The sequence below is a fragment of the Populus alba genome, chromosome 5 (assembly GCF_005239225.2).
Source record: "Populus alba chromosome 5, ASM523922v2, whole genome shotgun sequence".
NCBI classification, from domain to species: Eukaryota; Viridiplantae; Streptophyta; class Magnoliopsida; order Malpighiales; family Salicaceae; genus Populus; species Populus alba.
Genome location: NC_133288.1, coordinates 14,011,172 through 14,024,571, shown reverse-complemented (window position 1 = coordinate 14,024,571; position 13,400 = coordinate 14,011,172). Strand labels below are relative to the sequence as shown.

The following is a 13,400-nucleotide window of genomic DNA, read 5'->3' as shown; positions in this document are numbered from 1 at the left end:
TTGTACATGCTGCAAACTTTGACTTGTTAGTTCTCCAGTCTAGTTTTTTTTTTTTTTTTTTAATTCATACTTACATTTTGATAATAATAATAAAAAAAAAGTAATTGGAAAAACATGAACTAAAATAAAATATTTCAAATCTCAAATTAAAAACCATACTTTCTAAGGGTTTAACCTAGACGATACATCATTCACCTCTTAGCAATTTTGGATGATCGAGTTGAAGCCTTCCTAAAGCTTGTTGTGAAGTAATAGACCTCTAAATGGCACGAGGGTTTTTTTACAAATGAAAGAGTAACATCTCCTTATAATTTTATTTCCATGAAATTAGATGTTTATATCTCAATTTTTTCATAGAATTCTCTAATATCTTGTCCTTAATCAGTCATCGTTGCATTTTCAAATTCTAGGTTGATCGAGTTGCACATTTAAGTGAATGAATGTAAAGCTATAGATCTCTAAATAGAGCAAAGATGGATCCAAACGAAAGGTGTGCATCTGCTCTACTAAGTTTAGATGGCCTCTGATGACGTGTACATCAGAGTTTCTCTAGCGATGTCTCGAAAATAGCCAACTTAGTCAGCCTTGACTGAGATATCCATTTGTGCAAAACCTATTTAACCTTTACATGAGTTCATGACACAACCAAAAGATTGATGTTTTCTTCCAAGTGCAGAAGTGTCGAAGTAATAAATAACCCGACAAGACCGGGGTCGAACCACAGGGAGGTTAATTATATAAATTATAAATAACAATAATACAACAACAACAACAACAACAACAATAACAACAATAATAGTAATAGTAGTAGTAATAATAATACTAATAATAGTAGTAGTAGTGGTAGTAATATTAATAGTATTAGTAATACTACTACTACTACTACTACTAATAATAATAATAATAATATTAGTAGTAGTAGTAGTAGTAGTAGTAGTAGTAGTAATAGTAATATAATAATAATAATAATAATAAAGAAGAAGAGGAAGAGGAAGAAGTTGATGAGAACTTTGAGATTGAAGATCAATATGAGAATTAAACAATAATAAAAACAAGTGTCAAGGTTAGAGGATCCACTAATGGTATTTCAAACAAGTATAGTATAAACTCTTATTACTCAACTAGAAACCACACACAAAGTAGGTTCCAATCGGATTATAAATTGTTAACATGATTACATTAGTTATCGTATTCGAATAATGTGAATACTTGTAAATATTATCAGGTATTCATGATTATAACTTATGTTAACAACAAATCAAGTTCCTTTCATAGCACATGTGTAGGTTATAACATACGGTTGGGTTATGAAAGTGCCAAGCATTTGTTGTACCAAGTGTTATACAACACAAATCTAGATTAATCATTTAACAAGCAAAGTATTAAGAGTGAACAAGATAACAAATACAAAACATGTTAGTAACAAACATTAAAGTCTATGTTGAATTTACACTATACTTATTTTTACACCATTAGTGTAACTTTTTCACCTTGACATAATAAACATAGCTAAGCATAATGAAGAAGAGAAACATAAATAAACAACATAAGAACATAAGTATAGTAAAAGGAAATGAAAAGCCTAAACAAGAGATTAAGAAAAATATAACATGAAATAAAACTTAAACATTACAAACATACAAGAAAAAAAAAATAAAGAGCATGATTTTTATCTGAACAACTAAGATCTTAAATGCATGGCAAATGCCTCCTTTTATAGGCCAAAATTTGGAACTATTGATTTGATAACTAATTGTTGAGTGGGTGACCAACTCTTGACTTGGTGAAAATTCTTATCTTCTTGTCTGAATAAAATGTCATTGCTAACATAAGAACTGAAATCACCTATACTCATGAAAGTTATAGGAAATTGTCCTATCTTTCCAGGAAAAAATAATTGAGGTCATTTGAACTTCTAGAACTCAAGATATGGGCTGAACACGAAACAGTATCTAGGTTGCATGAAAAATTCGGACTTCTCCGTTGTTGCTATAATTTGGACTTGAAAATGGCCTTTTAAAATCTTGGACTCCATATGAAAGTTCTAGGCCTATGTCTTACCTTTCCATCCATATAAAGCAAACCTAAATCCGAGATCTATAGCTCCAAATATGACCCAAGTACCGAACAGTGTTCCAATTTGGACTGCACCAACATCTCTTTTCTAAGTTTGACCCTCTCTTTGTCCTTTCAATTTCAGTACTTAAACTCATCAATCAATCCTTTCATTTATGTGATAGGCCTGTATTTAAGATGAATATTTACCATAAATTAAAGGTATTTTATATTATTAGATATGTTATTATAAAACATGTTTTAATTAAGGAGTTATTGAAACTTCAAGTGCAAAATGATGATATAAAACCTTGATAAAAATGCACTTTTACGTACTAATCACGCCCCCCAACAAGCTTATTACTAGTCCCTAGTAATCAAAGCATTAAAATAGAAAAACAATTTGTAAATTCCACAAAGCAAGGCATTTATCATTCAACTTCCATTAATCTATCTAGATAAACAAACTATAATTAAATTCATATATCTGCTCAATACCTCTTATACAAGATATTAATAAATCTTTTTTTTATGCTCAAAATATCAACATATAGTTATGGGGCTTTACTTGGAAGAAAATAAATTTTTTTTCTAATGTTTAAGGTTAACTTCCTTAGGTTAAGATTATTATCTTTTTTTTTTTAAATACACACACACACACACACAACTTAAAACATAATCCATCTTTAACCCATGTAATAAGCTTTTGGCTAATGACTCCGAGACCAGTTGGTCTTAGGGCATTAGGGGTTGAGACACCCCTACGAGCTTACTAACTCGGGTTACAGATACTGATATGTAGATAGTGCAATGTTTGATTCCTTGAAGCTTTTCTCCTTAACCCATACAACAAGCGTTGGGCCAATAGCTCCCAAATTAGTTGACTTTAGGGTATTAAGTGTTAAAACACCTCTTTGGGCTTAATTGCTTAGGTTAGGGAGACTACGAAACCAAACTTATCTATATTTTTATTATCATTATTGTTTTTTGTTTTTTTTGCAAATTATATACTATCCATTTCCTTTAGTTGTTACATTTAACAAAAGAACATAAATAATGTAATAATCCAATGTGTAACCCACAATCATATGTTAAAGTGTGTGTGTGTGAAAATAAAGATTTAAGAATACTTGTTAAATGAGTTGAGCAGAATCAAGTGATAACAATACGAGAGTTTGTAAACCTAAATATTTCAAAAAGTATTCTGATAGACTTTGTTAAGAATGTTTACTAAGATGCGTCTCAAGAGTCACTTTAATAAAAGAACTCCTTTTACTCTGACATCCTAATAATAACAGTTTTGCAAATAGTTTATGAAATAAAAAAAACAGTTAGTTTTTTTTTTTTTTTTAATATCAACTACTACCCTTTCCCTCCAACCAAAATGAGACATTGTCCTCAATGTCCTAAGGTAGAAAGATAGAGTATAGAAGACATCACCTGAAATAGCGAACACTGACAAACTTAAAACACACTTAAACAAATATAAGAAACAACAAAACACAATAATAAAACCAAAAGACATAAAGTTTTTATAAATGAAGGCTCAAATCTAATCTAAGCTTTTTATGGCTTTCCTTAGTTGACCAATTTATGCGACTCATGGAGGGATCAATTACAGGGATGAAAGATTGTAGTTGGTCAATCAATTGTTCAACAGTAGCAGCATAGATTATGATTTGTCGTGCTGAAGATGTTAGAAATTCCTGTTCCACAGCATGATTAAGAAAAGACAACAACTTATCATAAAAACCATTAATATTTTAACAGACCTATGGGTTTATGGTGAATATGCAGTTGGGCCCAATAGGAAATATAAAAGATTTCTTTTAATGTGCCTAGACCACCTGATAAGGCAATGAAGGTGTCAACATGGTTAAACATTGTATTCATTCGATAAGACATTGTGGAGACTTGTAAATCCTCTCTAATTGTTTTTCCGATGATGTCCCCTTGTGCTAAAGTTTTGGGAATGACCCCCAAAACTTGACTACCTCCTAAAAATACAACTATTGACACTCCCCCCATTAACCTAAGGCTGCCTCCTTCATACACTAAATGAATCTTTCGCTCAGCTAGTACCTGACCAAGATGATTTGCTGATTCTAAAAACTCTTTTTTTCCCAAATATTTCTTATGTGATGACTTGAGGAACTTGCTATTTCTACACACTTCTATATTTGATGATTGTATGGGTTAAGTAGAAATGAAGGGAAGGAAGAGATGAATTTATAAATGAGAAATTGAAAATGCAATCATACCACCTATATGTAGGCCAACTGTAGTCTCACTCTCTCTCTCTCTCTCTCTCTCTCTCTCTCTATTTATTTATTTATTTTGAAAAAGCACGTGTATGTACATGTAGTTGTGATTGTGGCTCACATCTTCTCTTGGTTTTACGTCCAAGAACGACTTAAACGCCCTCTATAGGTCGGGGATAGGCTTCCCATCCAGTTTTCTTAAAAACTGGCAAATAGGGTCTTTTTTAGTCATATAATCCCAAGACTAAGTCGAGCATGTTCTTTATGGAATTGTGGCCATAAATCATGAATTGCACGATGCACATCTCCACTAAGGTGCGTCTCAAGAGTCAATAGAAGATTATCTAAAGACCCCTTACTCAGGCCATCCTTAATGAATTGTATTTTATCTTCACGATTTACAGATACCATTCCTAAAAAACGACATATTACATTACAAGTTCATTTGGCACATCTGTTTCTTTGCAAAAGTGCTTTTACATGTTCCAAGCATGTATGAAATGAAAGAATTGGAGAACTCACCTCATAATCGGACCTTTACTTCAATTAACTAGTGAATATCTTCAGGAATTCCATGGTTCATTAACAACCTCAATCTTGCACATCTAGCATGATAAATTTTAGCAGTCGTATTCTGAGGCAGAGCGGGAAAATACTTTTTTAATTTTTCTAGAGTGGTGTCCATTTTCAAATGAGTATTGGAGGAGAGATTCAAAGAAAGGGAAAAGAGCAAAGAATTGCACAAATATATACACATATATCAGTTATCATGGGAAACTGAAAGAACCGATATAAGGTCACAGAGTATTGTTATTCGCCATTTGATCGGGGTGAGAGAGACTAGTAAAACAAAAGTCATACCAAAAAGAAACATAAAAATAATGTGAGAAAAAAAGAATCAATCTTTATATACAGGATCACCCAAATCAATAGAACGGTGACTGTGAAGTTTATGCATTATTATTATCACTCTTCCAACTAAAATTTAGGTGAGAGCTTTCGGTAGTCAAGAGAGAAATGCTCTCTTTCTTGAAGGCCTTTCTCTGTCTATGGTGTTGTACACCCTCTGTATTGGTTTGATCTTTTTCTTCACTGTTTATTTTTGGCCACATGGCCATTAATAAACAAAACTTTAAGCTCCCTCTTTTTTGGATTCAACGAATTCAAGAGGGGTTTTGGTTTAACCTAACTTTATTAGATATAGACTTAATTGATTAGTACTTAAAAGTGCATGTTTATCAAGGTTTTATATCATCATTTTGCACTTGAAGTATCAATAACTCCTTAACTAAAGCATGTTTTATAATAACAAGTTTGATGTTATAAGATACCTTAATTTATGGTAAATGCTCATTTTAAATGCAGGACTATCACATAAATAAAAGGATTGATTGATGAGTTTAAGCATTGAAAGTTAAAGGACAAAGAGATGGCCAAACTTAGAAAAGAGATGTCGGTGCAGTCCAAACCGGAACATTGCTCGGTAATTGGATCATATCTGGAGCTCTAGATTTCGGATTTAGGTCCACTTTATATGGATGGAAAGGTAAGACAAAAGCCTACAACTTTCATGAGGAGCCCAAGATTTGAAAAGGTCGTTTTGAAGTCCAAATTGAAGGAACAACGAAGAAGTCCGAAGCTGTCCTGCAGCCCAAACACTATTTAGTGTTCAGCCCATATCTTGAGTTCTAGAAGTCCAAATGACCTCATCTTTTTTTTGTTGGAAAGCTGAGACAATTTCCTAGAACATTCTTGAGGATTCTGGGCAAATTATGATGTTAGCAATGACGTCTTGATCAGACAAGAAGATAAGGATTGTTATCTAGTCAAGATGTGGCCACCCACTCATCAATTAGTCAACAAATCAATAGTTCCAAATTTTGGCCTATAAAAGGAGGCACTTACCATGTATTGAGGCATCTTGGTGTTCAGATCAAGATCATGCTCTTGCTTTCTCTCTTTGTATTGCTTATGTCTTGCTTTCATTAATATCAAGTTTATGCACTTCATTTCCTTTCCTTTGTCTAGTTAACTTCTTTCTCATTTATGTTCTTGTCTTGCTCATTTATGTTTCTTTCTTTTATTATGTCTAGCTAAGTTAATTATGTCAAGGTGAAAAGGGTACACTAATGGTGTAAGAACAAGTATAATATAAACTTAACATGGACCTTAACGTTGGATACTAACATGTTTTATATTTGTTATCTTGTTCACTTTAATACTTTGCTTGTTAAATGGTTAATCTAGATTTATGTTGTGTAACACTTGGTACAACAAATACTTGGCACTTTCATAGCCCATACTGTATGGTTTAAACCGACACCTGAGCTATGAAAGGAACTTGATTTGTTGTTAACATAAGTTATAATCATGAATGCCTGCCAACATTTACAAGTATTAGCTTTATTCGAATAAGATAATTAATGTAATCATGTTAACAATTTTATAATCTGATTGGAACCTCCTTTATGTGTGGTTTCCAATTGAGTAATAAGAGTTTATATTATACTTGTTTGAAGTACCATTAGTGGATCCTCTAACCTTGACATTTGTTTTTATCATTGTTTAATCCTTACGTTAATCTTTTATCTCAAAGTTCTCATTAATTTCTTCATCTTCTGTTATTATTATTATTATCATTGTTATTATTATTATTATTTACATTCTGTTTATATTATATAATATATATCTTTGATCTTTTCATAAAGTCAGTATATAGGCTGGAAACCTGTGACCCGATCTTTAGATCATTCTCAGGTATAACAACGCCACGTACTGAGTATTATTATTGTTGTTGTTGTTGTTGTTGTCTTGTTATTTATAATTTATACAATTAACCTCTCTGTGGTTCGACCCCGGTCTTGCCGGGTTATTTATTACTTCGACACTCCTGCACTTGGGAAGAGACATCAAGCTTTTGGTCGTGTCAAGTTTTTGGCGCCGTTGCCGGGGAGGTAAATTCTTGTATAAATTATAATATTTAATTTATTTTCTCTTTTCACTTTTCATTTTATCTATTTTTGTTTCCTTTGTTTTGTTTTGTTTCTTTTTCTTCTATTTTCTTTTCTTGCTTTTATTCTCTTCTTAGACGTGCATGAGAGTTTGGTCACGTACATTAAGTGGTAGACTTTGTAGGGTATCCTCATCATTTTCAGAAAATATGGCCGAAGAAGATAATCAATCACTTCATAATGAGAATAATGAGAATAACCGTATGAGAACACTTAGAGACCACATGAATCCCACAAGAACAAGTGCACCCTCATGCATAGTTTTCCCTCCTGATGCATCTCATTTTAATTTTAAGCCAGGCATTATTCAACTTTTACCATCTTTTCATGGTTTAGACTTAGAAAATCCATACTTGCATTTAAGGGAATTTGAGGAGGTCTGTAATACCTATAATGACTCAAATTGTAGCATGAACACCATTCGATTAAAGCTTTTTCCTTTTTCATTAAAAGATAAAGCTAAAACATGGCTACAAAATTTGAGACCGGAATCCATTCGTGCTTGGGATGAAATGCAACAACAATTTTTAAAGAAGTTTTTTCCATCTCACAGAACAAACTCTTTCAAAAGACAAATCATCACTTTCACTCAAAAACCAGGAGAAACATTTTACCAATGTTGGGATAGGTATCGAGATTTACTTAATACTTGCCCACATCATGGTTTTGAAACATGGAGATTGGTTTCACATTTTTATGAGGGTTTAACACCTAGAGATAGGCAAATGGTTGAATTGATGTGCAATGGAACCTTTGAAGATAAAGACCCTAATGAAGCAATGGAGTACCTAGACTTGCTAGCCGAAAATGCTCAAAATTGGGATACCACAGGTACTTATGAGGCACCAAGTAAAACTCAACCTCATACATCTAGTGGAGGTATGCACAACCTTAGGGAAGATCATGACCTTCAAGCCAAGTTTGCATCTTTAGCTAGAAAAGTCGAGGCACTAGAATTGAAAAAGAGTGGTCAATTAAAATCTGTTCAAGACATTGTATGTCAAATCTGTGAAACAAATGAGCATGCAACAAATAATTGTCCAACTTTGCCTTCTTTTAAGGAATGCCTCCATCAACAAGCCCATGCTTTAAACAGTTTCCAAAGGCCCAACCATAACCCATACTCGCAAATATACAATCCTGGTTGGAGAAATCACCCAAATTTTAGTTGGAAGAGTGATAGCAACAATGCACAAACTTCACATCCACCGTTTCAAGCACACCATAATTTCCAAAATTCTCATGGATATGCACCTCCTTATGCTCCACCTCCTAGAAGAAATTTTGAGGAAACATTGCATGCATTCATTGAAAAGCAGGAGACAATCAACACTCAACTTGCTCAAAGCATGACTGATTTTAAAGATGCTCTTGCAAAATTAACATCTGCTCTCAGTTTCCAAGAGAAAGGTAAGTTTCCTTCTCAACCACAGCAAAATCCAAAGGGGCAATACCATGCAAATGCAAGTAGTTCTGGAAGCCAACACATGGATCAAGTCAAATCAGTCATCACTCTTCGTAGTGGTAAGGTTATTGAAAAACCCATTCTCGAACCTTGTGAGAAAGATGATGAGTCTATCTCTGAGGGTAAGGAAGGGGTTGAACCTGAACATTGCAAAGAAAAGGTTGATTCCCCGCCAGCACTTCCATTTCCTCATGCCATGACAAAACAAAGGAAAGTCAATCACAACTCTGAAATCTTTGAAATTTTCAAACAGGTAAGGATCAATATACCTTTGTTGGATGCTATTAAACAGGTACCTTCCTATGCTAAATTTTTGAAAGATCTATGCACTGTGAAGAAAAAACTGAATGTGAAAAAGAAAGCCTTTTTAGCCGAACAAGTAAGTGCCATTCTTCAGAACAATAATGCTTTGAAATATAAAGACCCTGGTTGTCCTACAATTTCTTGCTTTATTGGAGAATATAAAATTGAAAGAGCCTTACTTGATCTTGGAGCTAGTGTGAATTTACTTCCATATTCAGTTTTTCAGAGTCTCAATCTAGGTGAGTTAAAACCAACCTCTGTAACTCTTTTACTCGCCGATAGATCTGTAAAAGTGCCTAGAGGAATAATTGAAGATGTGTTGGTACAAGTTGATAAATTCATTTATCCTGTGGATTTTGTTGTCTTGGACACGCAACCTGTTGAAGCATGTAATTCAATTCCTGTCATTTTAGGACGTCCATTTCTTGCCACTTCTAATGCATTGATTAATTGTAGGAATGGACTGATGAAGCTATCATTTGGAAACATGACATTGGAGATGAATATTTTCAACATTTACAAGCAACCTGGAGATGATAATGATTTACAAGAAGTAGATCTTATTGAAGAATTAGTTCATGATCAACTTGAATCTACTTTGAGTAAAATTGAGTTGGATAAATCTGAAGATTTGCAAATGATTTATTCTCAGGAAGAAATCGAGGACAAAAAAGGCATAAAAAATGTTGATACGGATCATTTGTCAAGATTGACAATAGATTCGATATCTGACATCACACCAATCGATGATTACTTTCCTGAAGAATCCTTACTTTCTCATAGTTCAATGCCTTGGTTTGCTAAAAATATCAATTTTCTTGCAACAGGAGATTTGCTAGCTCACTGGAGTACCGAAGACAAAGGAAAGTTTTTGAACGAAGTGAAGAACTTTTACTTAGATGACCCTTACTTATTCAAAAATTGTCCTGATCAAATATTTCAAAAATGCATTCCCGACAATGAGGTAAGTAATGTCATTAAACTTTGTCATTCTGAAGCATGTGGGAGTCATTTCTCATCAAGAAAGACGACTGCAAAAATCTTACAATGTGGATTTTATTGGCCCACCATGTTCAAAGACGCATATGTGTTCTGCAAAACTTGTGAAAATTGTCAAAAGTCAGGATTCATTTCAAAACATAAGGAATCTTTAGATAATCTTTTATTGACTTTTGAGGCATATCCTGGTGAAGATGTGCATGGTGCATTTCATGACTTATGACTCCATTTTCATAAAGAACATGCTCGACTTAGTCTTGGGAATCTGACTAAAAAAGACCCTGTTTGCCAGTTTTTAAGAAAACTGGATGGGAAGCCTATCCCCGACCCATAGAGGGCGTTTAAGCCGTTCTTGGACGTAAAACCAAGGGAAGATGTGAGCCACAATCACAACTACCTGTACATACATGCTTTTTCAAAATAAATAATTAATAAAGAGAGAGAGAGAGAGAGTTTGTGAGACTACAACTGGCCTACATATAGGTGGTATGATTGCATTTTCACTTTTTCATCTATAAATTCTTCTCTTCCTTCCCTTCATTTCTACTCATCCCATATATTCATCAAATATAGAAGTGTGTAGAAATGGCAGGTTCCTCAAGTCATCATATAAGAAATATTTGTGTTTTCGGTGGATCCAGTTCTGGGAAAGAAAAAGAGTTTTTAGAATCAGCAAATCATCTTGGTCGGGTACTAGCTGAGAGAAAGATTCATTTAGTGTATGGGGGAGGTAGCCTTGGGTTAATGGGAGGTGTGTCAATGGCTGCATTTTTGGGAGGCAGTCAAGTTTTGGGGGTTGTCCCCAAAGCTTTAGCAAATGGGGACATCATTGGAAAAACAATTGGAGAGGAACTACAGGTCCCAACAATGTCTGACCGACTGAATACCATGTTTAACCATGCTGATGCCTTCATTGCCTTACCAGGTGATCTGGGCACATTGGAAGAGATCTTTCATATTTCATCTTGGGCCCAACTGCACATTCACCATAAACCTATAGGTTTGTTAAATGTTAATGGTTTTTATGATAAGTTGCTATCTTTCCTTGATCAAGCTGTGGAACAGGAATTTATAACATCTTCGGCACGACGAATCATAATCTCTGCTGCTACTGCTGAACAATTGATTGACCAACTACAATCTTTCATCCCTGTCATTGATCCCTGCATGAGTCGCCTAGATTGGTCAACTAAGGAAAGCCGTAAAAAGCTTAGATTAGATTTGAGCCTTCATCTGTGAAAACTTGTGTCTTTTGGTTTTATTAATAACATATTATTTTGTTTTGTTACTTCTTATATTTGTTTAAGTGTGTTTCAGGTTTGTCATTGTTCGCTGTTTCAGGTGATGTCTTCTATACTCTATCTTTCTACCTTCGAACATTGAGGACAATGTCTCGTTTTGGTTGGGGGGAGAGGGTAGTACTTCAAAAAAAAAAAAAAAAAAAAAAAAAAAAAAACTAACTTGCTAACTGTTTTTGCTATTATTAAAACCATTTGACAAAATTGTTATTAGGATGGCAGAGTATGGAATCAATTTTATTGACTCTAGAGACGCATCTTAGTAAGTTTCATTACCAAGGTCTATCATAATACTTCTTGAAATATTAAGGTTTACAAACTCTCACATTGTTATCACTTGATTCTGCTCATATACTCATTTAACAAGTATTATTAAACCTTCATTTTCACACACACACTTTAACATATGATTGTGGGTTGCACATTGGATTATTACAGTAATTATGTTCTTTTGTTGAAGGTAACAACTAAGGGTAAAGGATAGTATATAATTTGCAAAAAAAAAAAAAAAAAAAAAAAAAGAAAAAAAAAAAAAAAAAAAAAAAAAAAAAAAAGATAGTATTGATGATAATAAAACGTGGATAAGTTTGGTTTCGTAGCCTCCATAACCTAAGCAATTAAGCCCGAAGGGGTGTTTTAACACCTAATACCCTAAAGTCGACTGACTTGGGAGCTATTGGCCCAAAGCTTGTTACATGGGTTAAGGAGAAAAGCTTAAGGGAATCAAACATTGCACTATCTACGTATTAGTATCTGCAACCCGAGTTGTTAAGCTCGTAGGGGTGTCTCAACACCTAATGCCCTAAGACCAACTGGTCTGGGAGTCATTAGCCTAAAACTCGTTACATGGGTTAAAGATACATTGTGTTTTAAGTTGTATGTGTATATAAATAAAAAGAAAAAAAAAGAAAAAAAAAAGAAAAAAAAATAATCCCAACCCAAGGAAGTTCACCTTAAACATTTGAACATAATATTGTTTTCTTCCAACAAAAGCCCCATCATCTATGTTTTCATTGAGCACACAAAAAGAAGGTTTATTAATATCTTGTTTAAGAAGTATGAAGCAGGAATATAAATTTAATGAGAGTTTGTTTATCTGGATAGATTAATGGAAGTTGAATGATGAATGCCTTGTTTTGTGGAACTTGCAAATTGTTTCTCTATTTTAACGCTTTAGATTACTAGGGACTAGTAATAAGCTGGTTGGGGGGTGTGATTAGTACTTAAAAGTGCATGTTTATCAAGGTTTTATATCATCATTTTGCACTTGAAGTATCAATAACTCCTTAACTAAAGCATGTTTTATAATAACAAGTTTGATGTTATAAGATACCTTAATTTATGGTAAATGCTCATTTTAAATGCAGGACTATCACATAAATAAAAGGATTGATTGATGAGTTTAAGCATTGAAAGTTAAAGGACAAAAGAGATGGCCAAACTTAGAAAAGAGATGTCGGTGCAGTCCAAACCGGAACATTGCTCGGTAATTGGATCATATCTGGAGCTCTAGATTTCGGATTTAGGTCCACTTTATATGGATGGAAAGGTAAGACAAAAGCCTACAACTTTCATGAGGAGCCCAAGATTTGAAAAGGTCGTTTTGAAGTCCAAATTGAAGGAACAACGAAGAAGTCCGAAGCTGTCCTGCAGCCCAAACACTATTTAGTGTTCAGCCCATATCTTGAGTTCTAGAAGTCCAAATGACCTCATCTTTTTTTTGTTGGAAAGCTGAGACAATTTCCTAGAACATTCTTGAGGATTCTGGGCAAATTATGATGTTAGCAATGACGTCTTGATCAGACAAGAAGATAAGGATTGTTATCTAGTCAAGATGTGGCCACCCACTCATCAATTAGTCAACAAATCAATAGTTCCAAATTTTGGCCTATAAAAGGAGGCACTTACCATGTATTGAGGCATCTTGGTGTTCAGATCAAGATCATGCTCTTGCTTTCTCTCTTTGTATTGCTTATGTCTTGCTTTCATTAATATCAAGTTTATGCAC

The 13,400-nt window shown here is 33.8% G+C and overlaps 1 pseudogene; it reads left to right on the top strand.

Moving 5' to 3' along the window:
• Positions 1-13,400, top strand: part of LOC140955635 (uncharacterized) — a 121,835-nt pseudogene that overhangs the window by 2,890 nt on the left and 105,545 nt on the right.